Here is a 17,536-nt window from a genome sequence, read left to right as displayed (position 1 = left end):
TGTTTTCTGTGCTGCACAGACAAATATGGAGTCTTTTCACCAAGTTTTTATAAGTAGAAGTATCTCAAACACTGATTATGAAACTCATCCCCATATAACTCTGATTTAGGCCACATGCACACGACCGTAGCCATGTGCACGGCCGTGATTTTCGGGTCGGCCGGCAGTGGACTGTCACCCGCGAGCTGCCCACAAATTGCGGGCCATGCACATGGCCACAGACATCATTTTCAATGAGCCTGGACCGCAGAACACGGCCGTAATAAGACATGTCAGTTCTTTCTACAGTCCAGGCTCACAGGCCATGCACGGACCGTGAAAACCACAGTCGTGTGCATGGCCCCATAGGAATGAATGGGGCCGCAATTCTCCCGGGATTTTTGGGGGAATTGCGGCCGCAAAAGCACGATCGTGTGCATGGGGCCTTAATGTTGAGTTTGAAAATGGATATATAACCCCCAAAGTTATTTTCTCGTGTGAAGTTTTTTAATAATCTATTCTGCTGTATCTTAGTTACCTTTGTCTAACACATTGGTCCCCAACCTGCGGCTCCCCAGCTCCATCATTTACTGACGGGACCCCCGCCTAAAGGTTTAATTAGTAGCTTCTTGGCTCTATTGCAAAATCTGTAACAGGACCCTCCCCCCCCCCCTCCCGCTTACCATGTGGGATTTATACTAGTGTCTTCTTACACGGTAGAGGTGCATTTGAGCCGTCTCAGGCAACAGGGCCCAGGTGCGACTGCTACCTCTGCACCCCCTATAGCTACACCCCTGAAGGAAATTGGATATACAACAATAAATATGAAATTTGGGGAATTGGGCTGAAAGATGAGTAGATGAGATTTCCATTTAATACTTTTTGAGCTACATGGATCATAACCTTTCCCCTGCATTATTGCTCATTCCTTATATTACCGGGTGTTAGATGGCCTATGTACATTAGGATGGTTCTACGTTTCTTGTTATTTTTTGGAAACTCGGCCCTGGGCAACAAGCAGAGATCTTAGTACATTATACCTCTGCCTTGTATTGTTAAATAGAGAACATAATTATTAAAGTATTGTCAAAAGGCCAGAAATACAAGTATAACCAGGTACTGCCAGTTCCTAAAAGCAGCAGGGGGTGCACACGGCATGGAAACCACTAGTCAAACTGGTGTTTACTACATCAACGAAAAGGATGCAGAAAGTGAGATAAGAGGTGAAAATCTCTGTTTAATAACAAACACTCAAGATAAACTGGAATGGTAAGGCTATGTTCACACGGAGTATTTTGGGGGAGGAATATCTGCCTCAAAATTCCGTTTGGAACTTTGAGGCAGATATTCCTCTCCCTGCACGCCGATTTTCGCGGCGATTATCGCGCCGTTTTTCGCCCGCGGCCATTGAGCGCCACGGGCATAAAACAGCGAGAAATACCCTTTCTCCTGCCTCCCATTGAAGTCAATGGGAGGTCAGAGGCGGAAGCGCCCGAATATAGGGCATGTCGCTTCTTTTTCCCGCGAGGCAGTTTTACTGCTCGCGGGAAAAAGACGCCGACGCCTCCCATTGAAATCAATGGGAGGCGTTCTCGGGCCGTTTTTGCCGAGTTTTGCGACGCGGTTTCCGCGTCAAAAAACTCGGCAAAATACCCCGTGTGAACATAGCCTTAGCGAGAGGATTTCTAGTTGTCAGCTTTCTCTGTACACAGTGATTGACAACTTTCTCTGTATATAGTAATTGAAAGCTTTCTCCGTATATAGTGATTGACAGCTTTCTCTGTATAGTGATTGACAGCTTTCTCTGTATAGTGATTGACAACTTTCTCTGTATAGTGATTGACAGCATTCCCTGTACACAGTGATTGACCTCTTTCCCTGTGTACAGTGATTGACCACTTTCCCTGTGTACAGTGATTGGCCGCTTTCCCTGTGTACGGTAATTGACAACTTTCCCTGTGTACGGTGATTGACAGCTTTCCCTGTGTACAGTGATTGACAGCTTTCTCTGTATATAGTGATTGACAGCTTTCTCTGTACACAGTGATTGACCGCTTTCCCTGTGTACAGTGATTAACAGCTTTCCCTGTTTACAGTAATTGACAGCATTCCCTGTGTACAGTGATTGGCAGCTTTCTCTGTACACAGTGATTGACAGCTTTCCCTGTGTACTGTGATTGACAGCTTTCCCTGTGTACAGTGATTGACAGCTTTCTCTGTATATACTGATTGACAGCTTTCTCTGTATATGGTGATTGACAGCTTTCTCCGTATATAGGGATTGACAGCTTTCTCTGTATATACTGATTGACAGCTTTCTCTGTATATGGTGATTGACAGCTTTCTCCGTATATAGGGATTGACAGCTTTCTCTGTATATAGTGATTGACAGCTTTCTCTGTACACAGTGATTGACAGCTTTCTCTGTACACAGTGATTGACAGCTTTCTCTGAAGACAGTGATTGACCGCTTTCTCTATATAGGGATTGACAGCTTTCTATGTACACATTGATTGACCTCTTTCCCTGTGTACAGTGATTAACCGCTTTCTCTGTGTACATTGATTGACCGCTTTCCCTGTGTACAGTAATTAACAGCTTTCCCTGTGTACAGTAATTGACAGCTTTCCCTGTGTACAGTGATTGACAGCTTTCCCTGTGTACAGTGATTTACAGCTTTCTCTGTGCACAGTGATTGACCGCTTTCCCTGTGTACAGTGGTTGACAGCTTTCCCTGTGTACAGTGGTTGACAGCTTTCCCTGGGTACAGTGATTGACAGCTTTCTCGGTATATAGTGATTGACAGCTTTCTCTGAAGACAGTGATTGACTGCTTTCTCTGTATACAGTGATTGACTGCTTTCTCTGTATACAGTGATTGACAGCTTTCTCTGTATACAGTGATTGACCGTTTTCCCTGTGTACAGTGATTGACCGCTTTCCCTGTGTACAGCGATTGACCGCTTTCCCTGTGTACAGTAATTTACAGCTTTACTTGTGTACAGTGATTGACCGCTTTCTCTGTATATAGTGATTGACCGCTTTCTCTGTACACAGAGATTGACAGCTTTCTCTGAAGACAGTGATTGACCACTTTCTCTGTATACAGCGATTGACAGCTTTCTCTGTGTACAGTGATTGACCGCTTTCCCTGTGTACAGTGATTGACCGCTTTCCCTGTGTACAGTGATTGACCGCTTTCCCTGTGTACAGCGATTGACCGCTTTCCCTGTGTAGAATGATTTACAGCTTTCCTTGTGTACAGGGATTGACAACTTTCTCTGTATATAGTGATTGACAGCTTTCTCTGAAGACAGTGATTGACCGCTTTCCCTGTGTACAGTGATTGACCGCTTTCCCTGTTTACACCGATTGACCGCTTTCCCTGCCTACAGTGATTGTCAGCTTTCCCTGTGTACAGTGATTAACAGCTTTCTCTGTATACAGTGATTGACAGTTTTATCTGTACACAGAGATTGACAGCTTTCTCTGAAGACAATGATTGACAGCTTTCTTTGTATATAGTGATTGACAGCTTCCTCTATACACAGTGATTGACAGCTTTCCCTGTACACAGTGATTGACAGCTTTCCCTGTACACAGTGATTGACAGCTTTCTCTGTATACAGTGATTGACAGCTTCTTCTGTAGACAGTGATTAACAGCTTTCCCTGTGTACAGTGATTGACAGCTTTCCCTGTGGACAGTGATTGACGGCTTTCCCTGTGGATAGTGATTGACAGCTTTCTCTGTGTACAGTGATTGACAGCTTTACTTTCCCTGTAGACAGTGATTGACAGCTTTCTATGAAGACAGTAATTGACAGCTTTCCTTTCTCTGTAGACAGTGACAACTTTCTCTGTATTCAGTCATTGACAGTTTTAGCAATTCCCTAATAGACAAGTATAGAGTCTCCAAAGAACAAAGCAGAGTCACACTTTCCATTCAACATCTAATTTTCTAATGTATTAGAATTAGTACAGTTATATATATATATATATATATATATATATATATATATATATATCTTTGCTTGTAACATATGGGACATCCTATAGATTTTCAGGCTCAGTGATATGAGCACAGGCTACGACTACCGATCAGTAACATCTGATATCACTGGCTACAGCATTTCTTTTCAGTTTAAAGATTCTTTGTAGTTTCATGTGTAGAAGATCATCATGAATATGTGACATTTACAAACAGATTTATTTGGAAATTATTTTGGAGCAAGAATACAGTGTACATGGAATAGTAAAGCAATATTTGTGAAGTTTTCTGTATAATTTGCTGAGCCTTAACCAAAACAGCACATGCTCTGTAAAGTATCAAAACAAGGAAAATCCCTTTAATACTCAAGTTTTCCATGTATCCACTATCAAATGCTTCAGTGAACTTTTCTAGACTATATGAAGCTTACCTGACGGTTTAGGGTGGGTATGCCCTAAAGGATGAAGACTCTTCCACATTTTGGACCCAATTGTATAGAAGCCCCCCTTCCACCCTCCTTTGCTGTAGTGATTATTTGGGGCTACTGCCACTTTTATTTTAGGTTGGCATTGCCCAGGAGCTTGGCCAATAGCCACTGTGCCGATTCCATTTAGCGGCTGCTATTTAGCTACCTTGTTCCAGTCTTTTTTTTCCCTCCTCGAGATCCTGGAGACTTTTTGTCCTGCCCGCTCTCCCCTTTTTAGATAGTCAGGAAATTATGTGTTTTGACAAATTTAGAACAATGGCTGTCTGTTTTGAAATTCTTACACTTTTTTTTCATTTTAGTTTTGTTATCCTTTGGACTCCTTAGAATCATTTCAAGTCACAGCAGACGGTTCGGTGAATATATGGTGGTGAAGCAGTCTTGTTGGTGGACTTGGCCAGTGTAAGTCCAGTGTTTTCTTTCTCTTGTTCTTGTCTGCATATATGGACAGTGACATCAATGACTACTCCTTGAGCGGACTCTGGGCCAGAGATTACGCTCCTGGATGAGCGCCTGATGTCAATGTCCATATATGGACAGTGACCTCAGGGATTTCCTCTAGGAGCGGAATTCCCAGCCAGATCTTCGGCAATGGGAATTACGCTCAATATATGGACAGTGAGGTCAAGGGCTTCCTCGCGCACAGTGCTTAAAGTACCACTATGCCAGGGGAGTCCTTGGCGAGCAGACAAGATGCCTCTGCTCCTCTGCTCTGAACTTATTCTGAAGCAGAGAGCTGATGGTTCCCTGCTTCAGCATTGGGTTTAACTGTATCTGTGTCCTGGGGACGCAGATACAGCTGACAGCGGGACCTACCCCCGGCCGCACGGAACAACGAGACACCGCCCGGAATCCAGGACTGTCCCGCTGAATCTGGGACAGTTAGGAGGTATGCTGTAGTCGGGGACCCCGGGTAATGAGTAAAAAAAAGGAGCCTACACCAACCTGTTAGCTGCCACCCATCTATCAAGAGTCTAACTAGGCAATAATGTGCAAACATGAGGCCTGTTTACTGAGCAGGCTCCAGTTGATCTTCTATACCTCTCTTCAGGGATTCATTATGCACAAAGTACGCACATTATGCACAAAGTACGCACATTATGCACAAAGTACGCACATTATGCACAAAGTACGCACATTATGCACAAAGTACGCACATTATGCACAAAGTACGCACATTATGCACAAAGTACGCACATTATGCACAAAGTACCCACATTATGCACAAAGTACCCACATTATGCACAAAGTACGCACATTATGCACAAAGTACGCACATTATGCACAAAGTACGCACATTATGCACAAAGTACGCACATTATGCACAAAGTACGCACATTATGCACAAAGTACGCAAATTATGCACAAAGTACGCACATTATGCACAAAGTACACAAAGTATGCACATTATACACAAAGTACACACGAGTATGCACATTATACACATAAAGTACACCTTGTAAACACACATGAAAATGCACATTAAACACACATGAATATGCACATTAAACACACATGCACTTACCTTTTATGTAGGATATTTGTGAGTCTTCACTGAAGCTCTTCTCCTGCTCACAGCCCGACACAGAGCCCACCGACAGTCTCCCCTCCCCCATGTCCCGATATCTAGCAGCAGGAGGAGAGCTGTTTAGAGCAGGGAAGGGGGGCTGGAGGGGGAGCTTCTAAAGCAGCACAGACCACGGCTGCTAAGTAGGAGCGAAGCTCCCCTCGTCTCATGACAGGTGCGGTCCCGGCACCGGGGCTCCCTCCGGTGCTAGCGATGCCACTGGGCATGAGGGGGTTCGGGCCGTCATGGGCCCCCTGGGAGCCTTGGGCCCCGGGCGGCCGCCCGAACCGCCCTAATGATGATCCGCCACTGACAGTATATGTCTGTATCATGTACTGTTTGGTATGCAGACATATATATCTGACGTAATGCAAAAAAGTTGCGTGAACAAAGCCTGAGGTGGGGTAACTGGAAAGATCCAAAGATATGGGCTAAGGGTTTTTAATCGAATAATCACTCATAATAGTGGGAGTATTTCAGTTTGAGTATTAGTAATGTTCCTCAACTTAGACCAATAAGATACTTGATAAAAATCCCTTTTGAGAGGCATTGGAGAAGTAAGTTGTGTCTTAAAAGAACTAAAAATCATTTCTCTTAGGCTCTATTCACACGACAGGGATTCTTGGTCGTGTGACGGCCATTTTTTTGAATGGCCGTCACACAGCCGCAGTAGGAACAATAGATCCCAAATGGGGCTATTCACACGGCCGATTTTTTGATTTTTTTTTTAAAACCGGGCCATCAAGAAATGGAACATGCCCTATTTTGGGCTGTTCTCCCAGCCGCACACCTCCCATAGAAGTCTATGTGGCAATGTAAAGAACGGCTGCCACTTGGATGTGATCCGAGTGATGGCCGTGCTTTCTGCAGCTCGCTCGCTTTCTACTCCTCACAATGCGAAGTGCATGTGAGGAGGAGGAGATTTTTGCGCACCCTGTAGGAGCGGGATCCCTAATACCCGGCCACATCGTTGCTGAAGCTGTGGCCGGGGATTCCACTTCAGGAGAAGTCCCTGACGTCATAGTTCATATATGGACAGTGACGTCAGAGACTTCTCCTTGAGCAGTCCGCTACTCCTGAAGCGGAATCCCCAGCCACAGCGGCCGATGCTGTGGCTGGTGATTCCGCTCCAGGAGAAATCCCTGACATCACTGTCCATATATGGATAGTGAAGTCAGGGACTTCTCTTGGAGCAGTCCCCTACAGTGGCGCTATCTACAGGAAAGGGGGGTGCCATCTACGGGCGTGCTATGTACAAGGGGGCTGTGTGGCCATACCTACAGGGGGCTGTGTGGCACGACCTACAGGGGGGCTGTGTGGCACTACCTACAGGGGCATTGTGTGGCACTACCTACAGGGGCGTTGTGTGGCACTACCTACAGGGGCGTTGTGTGGCACTACCTACAGGGGGGCTGTGTGGCACTACCTACAGGGGGGCTGTGTGGCACTACCTACAGGGGGACTGTGTGGCACTACCTACAGGGGAGCTGTATGGCACTACCTACAGGGGGGCTGTGTGGCACTATCTACAGGGGGGATGTGGCAGTATATACAGGAGGCGGTGTGGCATTATCCACAGAGGGCAGTGCGTGACATTATCTACAGGGGGCTGTGGCAGTATCTACAGGGGGCTGTGTGGCACTACCTACAGGGGGCTGTGTGGCATTATCTACAGAGGGAAGTGTGTGGCAAAAAATTTACATTGAAATTCATCCGTTTATAAAACCGACAGGGAAATAAACTGATGCAAAATGGGTCAAAATCGGCCATTAAAAACGGAAACATGGCCTAGAACAGAAAACAGAACGGAAACGTAACGGAAGAAAAACGGCAGAGAAAAACTGACCAAAACTGACATTTTTATCGGCCGACCCTCGGACCCCGTCGTGTGATTGGAGCCTTACCATTCCAGTTTATCTTGAGTGTTTGTTATTAAACAGAGATTTTCACCTCTTATCTCACTTTCTGCATCCTTTTCGTTGATATAGTAAACACCAGTTTGACTAGTGGTTTCCATGCTGTGTGCACCCCCGGCTGCTTTTAGGAACTGGCAGTACCTGGTTATACTTGTATTTCTGGCCTTTTGACAATACTTTAATAATTATGTTCTCTATTTAACAATACAAGGCAGAGGTATAATGTACTAAGATCTCTGCTTGTTGCCCAGGGCCAAGTCCTCAAAGTATAAGAAGGAATGTAAAACCATCCTAATGTACATAGGCTGTCTAACACCCGGTAATATAAGGAATGAGCAATAATGCAGGGGAAAGGTTATGATCCATGTAGCTCAAGAAGTTTTAAATAAATACCCATTGTATTTTAATCACATCTTCTCATTTTTCTGTAATTAAATCCCTGTTCCCCAATTTCAAATTTATTATATACAATTTTTTGTTCAGAGGTATAGATATAGGGATACAGGGGTAGCAGTTGTACCTAGTTCCTGAGGGGGCTTTAATGACTATTTGTCACATAAGATGGTACCAGTATTATAAATGGCACATGGTAGGTGGAAGGGGGCATGTTAAATATTTTGCATTGGGAGCTTCAAGTTACACATTTGGTTTTAACTTTGTTACAATTTTACATGCTGAATATAGCAGAGTTAAAGACCACATTAGTGTACGGATTGATCTTTTTTATGTACTATTTGGCCTCATAGTTTATAATGTATTATATACATAAAATCTCCCCTATTAACTGTAGCAGTCATAAAAGCAGATCTATTCTATATCGGCTATAGAATTGTATCAGTGGAGTCTGAGAAACAGTGCATCACTATGTGGCTAGTCAAGGGAATAATTTCATTGGTTTTCTTCCATGACACAGGAAAAAATAGTTCTCCACTTGAACACAACTTAAAGGAACAGTGTCACCCAATTTTTTTTTTTAATATGTTAAAGATGTTAGTGCTTTATTAAAAACGTTTGGATTAATTTGTGTGTTTGTGTGTTACTTTTTTTTATTTTTACACTTTTTCTTCCCTATGGGGGCTGCCATTTTTTTTTCCCATTTCTGTATGTGTCGATTAACGACACATACAGACATGGAATACGGCAGCTCCAGTCCCATAGGGACTGCGAACGGGGCCCGTTCCATCCACTATCGTGTACGCCGCTGTGTGGGAACGGCGCATGCGCCGCTCCCACACAGTTCAATTTGAAATGCGCGCCGTCCGGCGCCATTTTCCTGTGGACCGGAAGTCGCGGCCGGACAGTAAGATTACTACTTCCGGTCGCGGCTTCCGGACTTGTGCACATGGAGCAGCGGCAGCAGACGGAGCGGATGGACCGGAGGGAGCGGCGGCGACTGGAGCAGGTAAGTTATTTCTATGTATGTTCGTGTTTCAGTGTGTGTTTACTACTGTATGTAAACCTACTACACTGTGTGTTAGCTCAAAAAATGGCGACACACAGTGTAGGAGGTTAGACCGTTCAAACCCCTCGTTTCTCCCGGCACTAGCCAGGATAAAGGAGGGGGGGATTCTGAGAGCTCACTAGAGCGAGGGATTTTTACCCAATTTTGCAGCATAAAGCAATGTGGTTGCTTTACCACATGCAATGCTGCAATTTTGGGAATGGCTCCATCTAGTGACCAGTGCTGGGAAATATTATAAATTTAATCCAATTTATAATATTTCCTGACTCGTGAAAAAAAATAAAAAAAATTAGAACAATGTTTAATCACCTACACACTAATTGTTTAACTAAAAAAAACAAAACATGTTTTGCTGGCAACACATTCCCTTTAAGGCCCTTTTACACCGGCCGACACTCGGCCGGTGCAGCGAGCGCCGATCAACCAGATATCGTTGAACGGCAATCATTTGCTCCTGTCACACGGAGCTATGGATGGGGACGAGCGGTCGTTACTCCGATCGCTCATCCCCATACATTATTATCATGTCGGCAGGTTTACACAGGGAGATCTGCTGCCGACAACGATAATATTTCACTTTTTAAAAACGATACGATCAGCAGATGATTGCGTGTTTACTCGTTCATCTGCTGATCATTCCCCTGTTTACACTGTTCAATTATCGGCAACGAGCGTTCACAGAACGATAATCGTCCAGTGTAAAACCCCCATTAGATCCCCAATGTACCACTAACATTAATGATAATAATTAGTGATAAGGGTCCTACTACTGGGAATCCATTGTCCTTTATTGGTTCTCTAAACCTGGGGTAAAGGGGGAAGAGAAGATGAGTGATTTTGCCATGCATTCACACATCAGTCTTCATTGTCTATGAAAAATCTATGGGAGATACTGAAACAGTTAAGTAGTAACGTGGGAAACTGGCCCCCCATTCTCCTGATCAGTAGAGGTCCTATGGTTATGCCATTAGGTTTGACTGGAGTTTCCATTTAACAAAGATGCTTGGGACACCATGCAAAGTATAACAGTAAAAGTTTAAGTAGAAAGGTTAGTAAATATTACTATAAAGTGTTGACATAAGTTACCCCAGCACAAGGTTACATATAGGTAGTTGAAAATCTTCAGCAATGGTACAAATTAGTGTATACTTTTGACTATGATGTTATTGCCCCCATACAGTCTCACTAAACTGGATAAGGACAGACACACTAATTCATGCTTGTTACAATATTCTGCTTTGGTTGCAGTTCTACCATGGGTGTACTACGTCATGTTATCAGTGTAATGTTTAATCTGTCTGTGGAAGGTGTCATTATATTGGATTGTCTGACTGTCCATAATAATAACGCTGTTGTGAATGCCTTTTCTGTGCTTGTCAAGCTGTATATGTGAACACCATATGATGACTTGACATGTCAAGTTAACTTTTACATAGCAGCCTACAGAAGCATTCAGTTGCATTTAGGAAATCTTAAGTGCCACCCCGGTGATCAGCTGATTCTGCAGGTAGAATACGTCGGCAGCTATACATTTCCCCAGAAGGTGCCGGAGCAGGGAATATGTAATATTACATGATGTTATACTACTTGTAGTAGTGACCATCCCTCTATGACATTCATATGTCATAATCGTGAATATAGACAGGGCATTAAACGTTGGATAAGGCATATCTGGTGAGTATAGCCAGAACATGTTTCCTTAGATACGTGTACACCACCGCTCTGGTAAATTAAAATTTCCCTTCATTGTACTAAATATTCTCCAGTAGATTACAGTCTATATCTATTGAAGGACTTGTTGACCATTGGATCAGTTTAACTACTAAAGTGAATGACTCTGGCCTTTATACTTTTCCCTAATATATCATTCCAAGTAAAGTCAATGTGGGCATACTCCTTACCAAACTTTAAATAAGAACTATCAAGGTTAGGTTATAATGAGGACAAATGGAGGAACTGCCCCAGGACCTCCAACACCTGGGAGCTTGAGGGGGCCTTTACGATTGTTTAATTATCATTCAGCTACTGTAGTTAGCAGGATCACCTCCTTTTCCTAGTCCCTCCCAGCCACCATCCATACATACAGCCCAATGCTACGTGCGTATATTATTGCAGTTCATTTGGATCATGTATGTAGTGGCATTTACACTATGTCATAATGGTCAAATGGTTTTAAAGTTAAAATTAGTCACATCAGCCTCAGAAGGGTCCATACTAGGGTCCAAGTCAGCTGAATGACTGTCAAAAGAAAATGTTCATCTTTAGCATATTAAGACAATCTTGGCCAACATTAATTTTACTTCTGCTCTGTGATTAAGTTTAACATGTCAGGACTATCTATCTATCTATCTATCTATCTATCTATCTATCTATCTATCTATCTATCTATCTATCTATCTATCTATCTATCTATCTATCTATCTATCTATATCTATCTATCTATCGTCCTGGCCAAAAGCTTTGAGCCTGACGCAAATTTTGTTTTCACAAAGTTTGCTAATTCAGTTATTATAGGGGCAATTTCCATTAACTCTAGATTGTTATGAAGAGTGCTCAGATGAATTGCAATTAATTGCAAAGTCATTCCTTGCCATGAAAATTAACTTAATCCTAAAAAAATAAACATTTCTACTGCATTTCAGCCCTGCCAAATAAATGACCTGCTAACATTATTTCAGTGATCTTCTTCTTATTAGCTCAGGAGAAAGTGTTAATTAGCACATGGCAGCTGATATCACTCTGTCATGTGGATTTAATTTTTAAGAGCAGACTGGTTGCTTTTAAAAGGCGGATGGTGCTTGAAATCATTGTCTTCTTCTGTTAACCATGGTTACCTGCAAGGAAACATGTGCAGTCCTCATTGCTTTGCATCAAAAGGGCTTTACAGGCAAAGACATTGCTGCTTGTAAGACTGCCCCTAAATCAACCATTTATCGGATCATCAAGAACTTTAAGAAGAGAGGTTCGAAAGCTGTGAAGTAGGCTTCAGAGCGCTCAAGAAAGTCCCGCAAGTGCCAGGACCGTCTCCTAAAGAGCATTCTCCTACAGGATCTGTTCAAAACCAGTGCAGAGCTCGCTCAGGAATGGCAGCAGGCAGGTGTCAGTACATCTAATGAGGCGAATGCTTTTGGAGGCTGGCCTGGTGTCAAGAAGGGCAGCAATGAAGCCACCTCTCTTCAAGAAAAACACCAAGGACAGACTGATATTCTTCAACAAGCACAGGCATTGGACTTCAGAGGACTGGGGTAAAGTTATTTTCTCTGATGAAGCCCCTTCAGACAGTTTTGGACATCTAGAATAATAATTACAAGAAACGGTGAGCGCTACTATGAGTCCTGTGTCATGCCAACAGTAAACATCCTGAGACCATTTATGTGTGTGGTTGCTTTTCATCTAGAGGAGTGGGCTCGCTCACAGTTTTGCCTAAGAACACTACCAAGAATAAAGAATGGTATCTAAGCATCCTCCAAGAGCAACTTCTCCTAATCATCCAGGAGCAATTTGGTGATGAACAATGCTTTTCCCAGCATGATGGAGCACCACGTCCAAGGCAAAAGTGATAACTAAGTGGTCCGGTGAACAAATCATTGACATTTTGGGTCCATGGCTAGGAAACTCCCCAGACTTCAATCCCATTGAGAACCTTTCGTCAATCCTCAAAAAGCGGGTGGACAAACAAAAACACAGAAATTGTTATAAACTCCAAGCAATGATTAGGCAAGAATGGGGTGCCATCAGTCGGGATTTGGCCCAGAAGTTAATATCCAGCATGCCAGGGCGAATTGTAGAAGTCTTGAAAAAGAAAGGTCAACCCTGTAAATATTGAGGCTTTGCATAAACTTGATAAATTGTCAATAAAAGTTCAAAAACGTATGAAATGCTTATAATTGTACTTCAGTAACTATAGAAAATCTGACTAAAAGATCTAAAAACACTGAAGCAGCAAACTTTGTGAAATCCAAAATTCGCGGGAAATCAAATGTATGTCTCAATTGCATGCACAAAATATGGCGTGAAAGGGGCATAAGCTCCATATCTGGGCAAAAATGTAAAGTTCAGTTGTTGCCTGGAGCTGGGCTGATCTCCCACCCGGCAAATAGAACCTGTACAATGTCCGTATTATAGACCACTATGAAATCTGTGTGTGGGGGAGGGGGGCACTATGGGGGTATTGTACTGTGTGTGGGGAAGGCACTACAGGGGCATTATACTGTGTAAGGGCACTACTGAGAGAATGATACTGTGTAGGGGCAGAAAGGGAACTAGGTGTGTATGGAAGAGGAATTGGGTAAGGTTAGAGGCGTTAATGTGAAACATTTTTTAGTTTTTCTGATTTTTGAAAGTTGAGAGGTGTGATCATAGGCACAAGTGGGTACAGTATTGGCCCATAGCAGTCTATTGGCGTCATATCATTGATCCATACAACCGATGCATGAATCCTTAACCTTACCCAAAAAAATTACTTTAGAAAGTATTTTAATGGTACATGTAAGGTGAGTATATTGGGCAAGAGCAATTATGTTGTAACACTGTAACAGTTTCCTTTGTAGATATTACATGTAAGGGTAAGCGCTTTGGTGCCTTGCACCCAGAGCTCAGAGGATTATCCCCAGTCTGACTTTATGACAGGTACAATGTACACCGCTCTTTTACAGTAAGTACTCTGACACCACAGGTCTGCTAAACAATTGCACTCACTACAACTACCTCAGTATGCTGACTTTGTTACAGGGTTATTTTTTTCACACTTTAATCACAGTATAATAAGTAAGACTATAAATCATAAGAATAAGCCTAATAAAGATGTTACAGGAAATATACCAGCAGAATAACCGTTATTGTTACACCACTATAAATCGGATATAACCTACAGATTGGACATTTCCAGATTAGATTCTTTAGTAAATTAAGATGATTGGAAAGAGCACAGCAGAAAGCATTGCTACATCTCAAGCAGGCATCACCTCAATGTTAGTGTACCCACCCAAATGAAATATGTCTAGGTCCATTCATAACACAGGCGTAGTGATGCACACCGGTCAGGACCATGTGACTGCGGGGGTGTACTCTCCCAAAACATGAGTCATCTACCTATACTGCTCTGTATTATAAATAGACACATGCAGGTAAAACTGGGCAGGGTCAGGACTTGTAACCTAAATATTTAGCCATAAGCTAAAATACTGTATAATGGGATTTTCCAGTATAAAAGTGCATTTTATACATTTGTAGACTTTGTTTCTATACATAAAAAAAAGATCAACTTCCCTGTTTATTTTCTATCACGTTCCCCATTCAGGAGACACTGGCAAAGTCTAACTCCACTCCGCTTCTCATCACAGAGGCGCAGGAATCTGAGATATGGGGATCTGTTTGGTTGGGTTCTCACACTTTAGAGCAGCTTTAGCCTTCCCTTTAAAACCTGTGACATGAGAGATCACTGTCGTCAAATAAAATAGAGGCTCTGTAGGGTATGAAATAAAAAACATCTCTTTCTGACTTCACCCTGTAGGCACATAGAGAGTTAAACAGCTCCTCATTGTGAGGACTCCATCAAACAGCACCTCATATCTGAGCTCCTGGACCCCTGTGATTGTAAATGGGGCATTATTGAGGTTAAATGCAGTAGCATTTTGATTGAAGCAGTCTTTAAAAGGCAATAACAGGGGATGGTGGGGCATGTGCCCTGGGGCTGTATACCCAGAGTACTTGACTCAGCTAAGGTGGCAAAATTAATCTTTGCCCCATGTGAAGGAAGCCTTTGAAGAAATTGAGACAATCATGTAATCCATATGACTATTTAAAACTGTTCTTTATAAGATGCGTATGAACATTATATAAGCTACAGCATCATAAATGTCATCACTAACTACTCCTTTGTGAGGGAGGGATAGTACAGAAAATAAACTATGAGGGCCATTCCCTTTTCTATATAACCCCGCAGTCATACTCATTTCTCACCATCTCCAATTGACTGAAGGAATCTCATTAATAATACAGACTGCGTGACTGGATTCTACACTCAGTCATAGTATAGAAAGTCTATAGTTGTGTCCATTTACAATATCACACTATCGAGTTATACTTAGACATTCCTCTGCAATACCTGCTACTTACTTTACAAAAAAAACACATCAGTACCCAGTTATTAAATACAACCACTGTTCCCAGTATTAATATGACACCCCACTATAATAAGAAAAGCCAGAACAGTACCTAGTCATATAATAAAACCCCACTGCAGTACCCAGTTATTAAGTCCAAACATTATACCCAGTTATATTATACAAGTCTATTATACCTCACTGCAGTATCCAGTTATTAAGTCCAACCACTGTACCCAGTTATATTATACAATTATATTACATTATGAAACCCCACTACAGTACCCAATTATTATTATTATTAGAACCAATCACGGTACCCAGTTACACTGGGAGACCCCATGGCCTTTCCCAAGTACGTAAGTACTGTGGTGCCATTCCAATACAAAGTTACAACATGGCACTATAAAATCCCATCCCAACTTCCAGTTACGTTATGAAGCCCCATTGCAGTACCCAGTCATGTAACAAAACATAACCTATTCCAGTACCCACATAAGTAGCAAAGCCCACTAAAGTTCTCAGGAACAATATGAAACTGTAAAGCAGAATAGAGTCGAGACAAAGTTTCAAATCACTGCTGTAACTCTGTATCTAAAAGGCATAGTGGATTGTTGGCGCCCACTACATCCTGGCATCCAGAACCCGGGGTCGATGCCCTACCATCTTCCCCTTAGCTATGCCCCTGCTGCACTACCGGACATGGAAACTTAAAATTGTGTGATGCCCATCAATATACATAACTGCTTATAGCCAAGTGCTACACCCCATAACAGTACCCAATCACAGCCAGACTCCATGGCAATATCCAGGGAAAGTAAAATTGAGCAGTAAAATTATTTAGTCTACTCCATTTATTATAATCATTGCCCAGTACACCAAGACATAGAGCGACGCAGTGTTTGCATTGTACGCTATTTCCACTGATTTCTACCTGTAATACTGGAATGAGCACTCTGCTGAAGCGAACATAGTATTATTGTAAGCTGTCCGAGTAGTGACTACAGACAAGTGCCCCTGAGTGCCCAGATCTGGGGGGACAGTCAGCCTTTTGTGGGTGTAGATCAACATCATTGTGTATGTACAATGTAACTACAGTGAACAGTCTCCCCAACAATACCTTGTCCAGTGTATAGGGAACAGCAGCGAGGACTGTCTTCTCTCCTTGGCTCCTGGCTTTGTATAATGATATTGTGCTCTACTGCAGTACCAAAGGTCTCCAGGTATCTGTGTGAACCTCCTGTGTACAGGGAAATGCCAAATTAAAGAGACAGTGCAACTGGCTAAAGGTGACATGAGAAACACAACCGCTCCCTATAATATACTAAAGGTAATGTCACATTCTTTTGTGCTATTTACACAACCACTCCCAGAGCCTTAGTAAGAGATGTCAGAAGGCCCCAACAATTCTTGTATGCCGATATAAACACAGTCACCAAAACAAACACACATCTATCCACTATAGACAACAGAATAAAACATGTATGTGGAATTTATTGTACCTGCCAATGCAGACAAGCATATATATGAGGAAGATTAATGTTTTATTATTTACAGGATATCATGTATATCAATGATTGTTGTGAACAAAAGTTTGATCCAGTGTGAGCCTCTATGGACGCATGTAAGTTGGCACATCTTTTTTTGTTCACTTACCCCCCCCCCCCTACTTGTAATCAGCAGAAACTCAGAAACTCCTCCTTCCATACAGACCAGATTACCATTTTTGCCACTTTTTTTAAATGACAGCAAAACATATTCCTGATATTTTTACAAATAATCACTGTCAGGGCCGGACTGGGACTTAAAATCAGCCCTGGCATTTTTAAGCACACAGGCCATACGCAACCGCCAGTGTTGGGCTGGGACCACCTTTCAGCTATACAAGACATGGGGAGATATATTAAAACAGGTGTAAATGAAAAGAGGTATAGTTCTTGATAGCCACAACTCCAACGAATCCACTGTTTTTCCACAAGAATACTGTACATGCTCGTTATTCTAGTGGATTTTCTTTGTATATAGTGCCACACAT

At 42.6% G+C, this 17,536-nt stretch overlaps 1 long non-coding RNA gene across 1 annotated transcript in view; it reads right to left on the bottom strand.

The window, feature by feature from the left end:
- Nucleotides 1-16,682, bottom strand: part of LOC142698904 (uncharacterized) — a 66,567-nt gene extending 49,885 nt beyond the window's left edge. Inside the window, exon 1 of the long non-coding RNA XR_012865835.1 lies at nucleotides 16,622-16,682. This is a non-coding gene — a long non-coding RNA (uncharacterized LOC142698904). The remainder of the gene's footprint in view (nucleotides 1-16,621) is intronic.
- Nucleotides 16,683-17,536: the final 854 nt, after the last annotated feature.

The sequence above is a fragment of the Rhinoderma darwinii genome, unplaced genomic scaffold (assembly GCF_050947455.1).
Source record: "Rhinoderma darwinii isolate aRhiDar2 unplaced genomic scaffold, aRhiDar2.hap1 Scaffold_1047, whole genome shotgun sequence".
NCBI classification, from domain to species: Eukaryota; Metazoa; Chordata; class Amphibia; order Anura; family Rhinodermatidae; genus Rhinoderma; species Rhinoderma darwinii.
The sequence above is the reverse complement of the archived record's forward strand: the minus strand, read 5'-3'. Positions and strand labels throughout refer to the sequence as shown.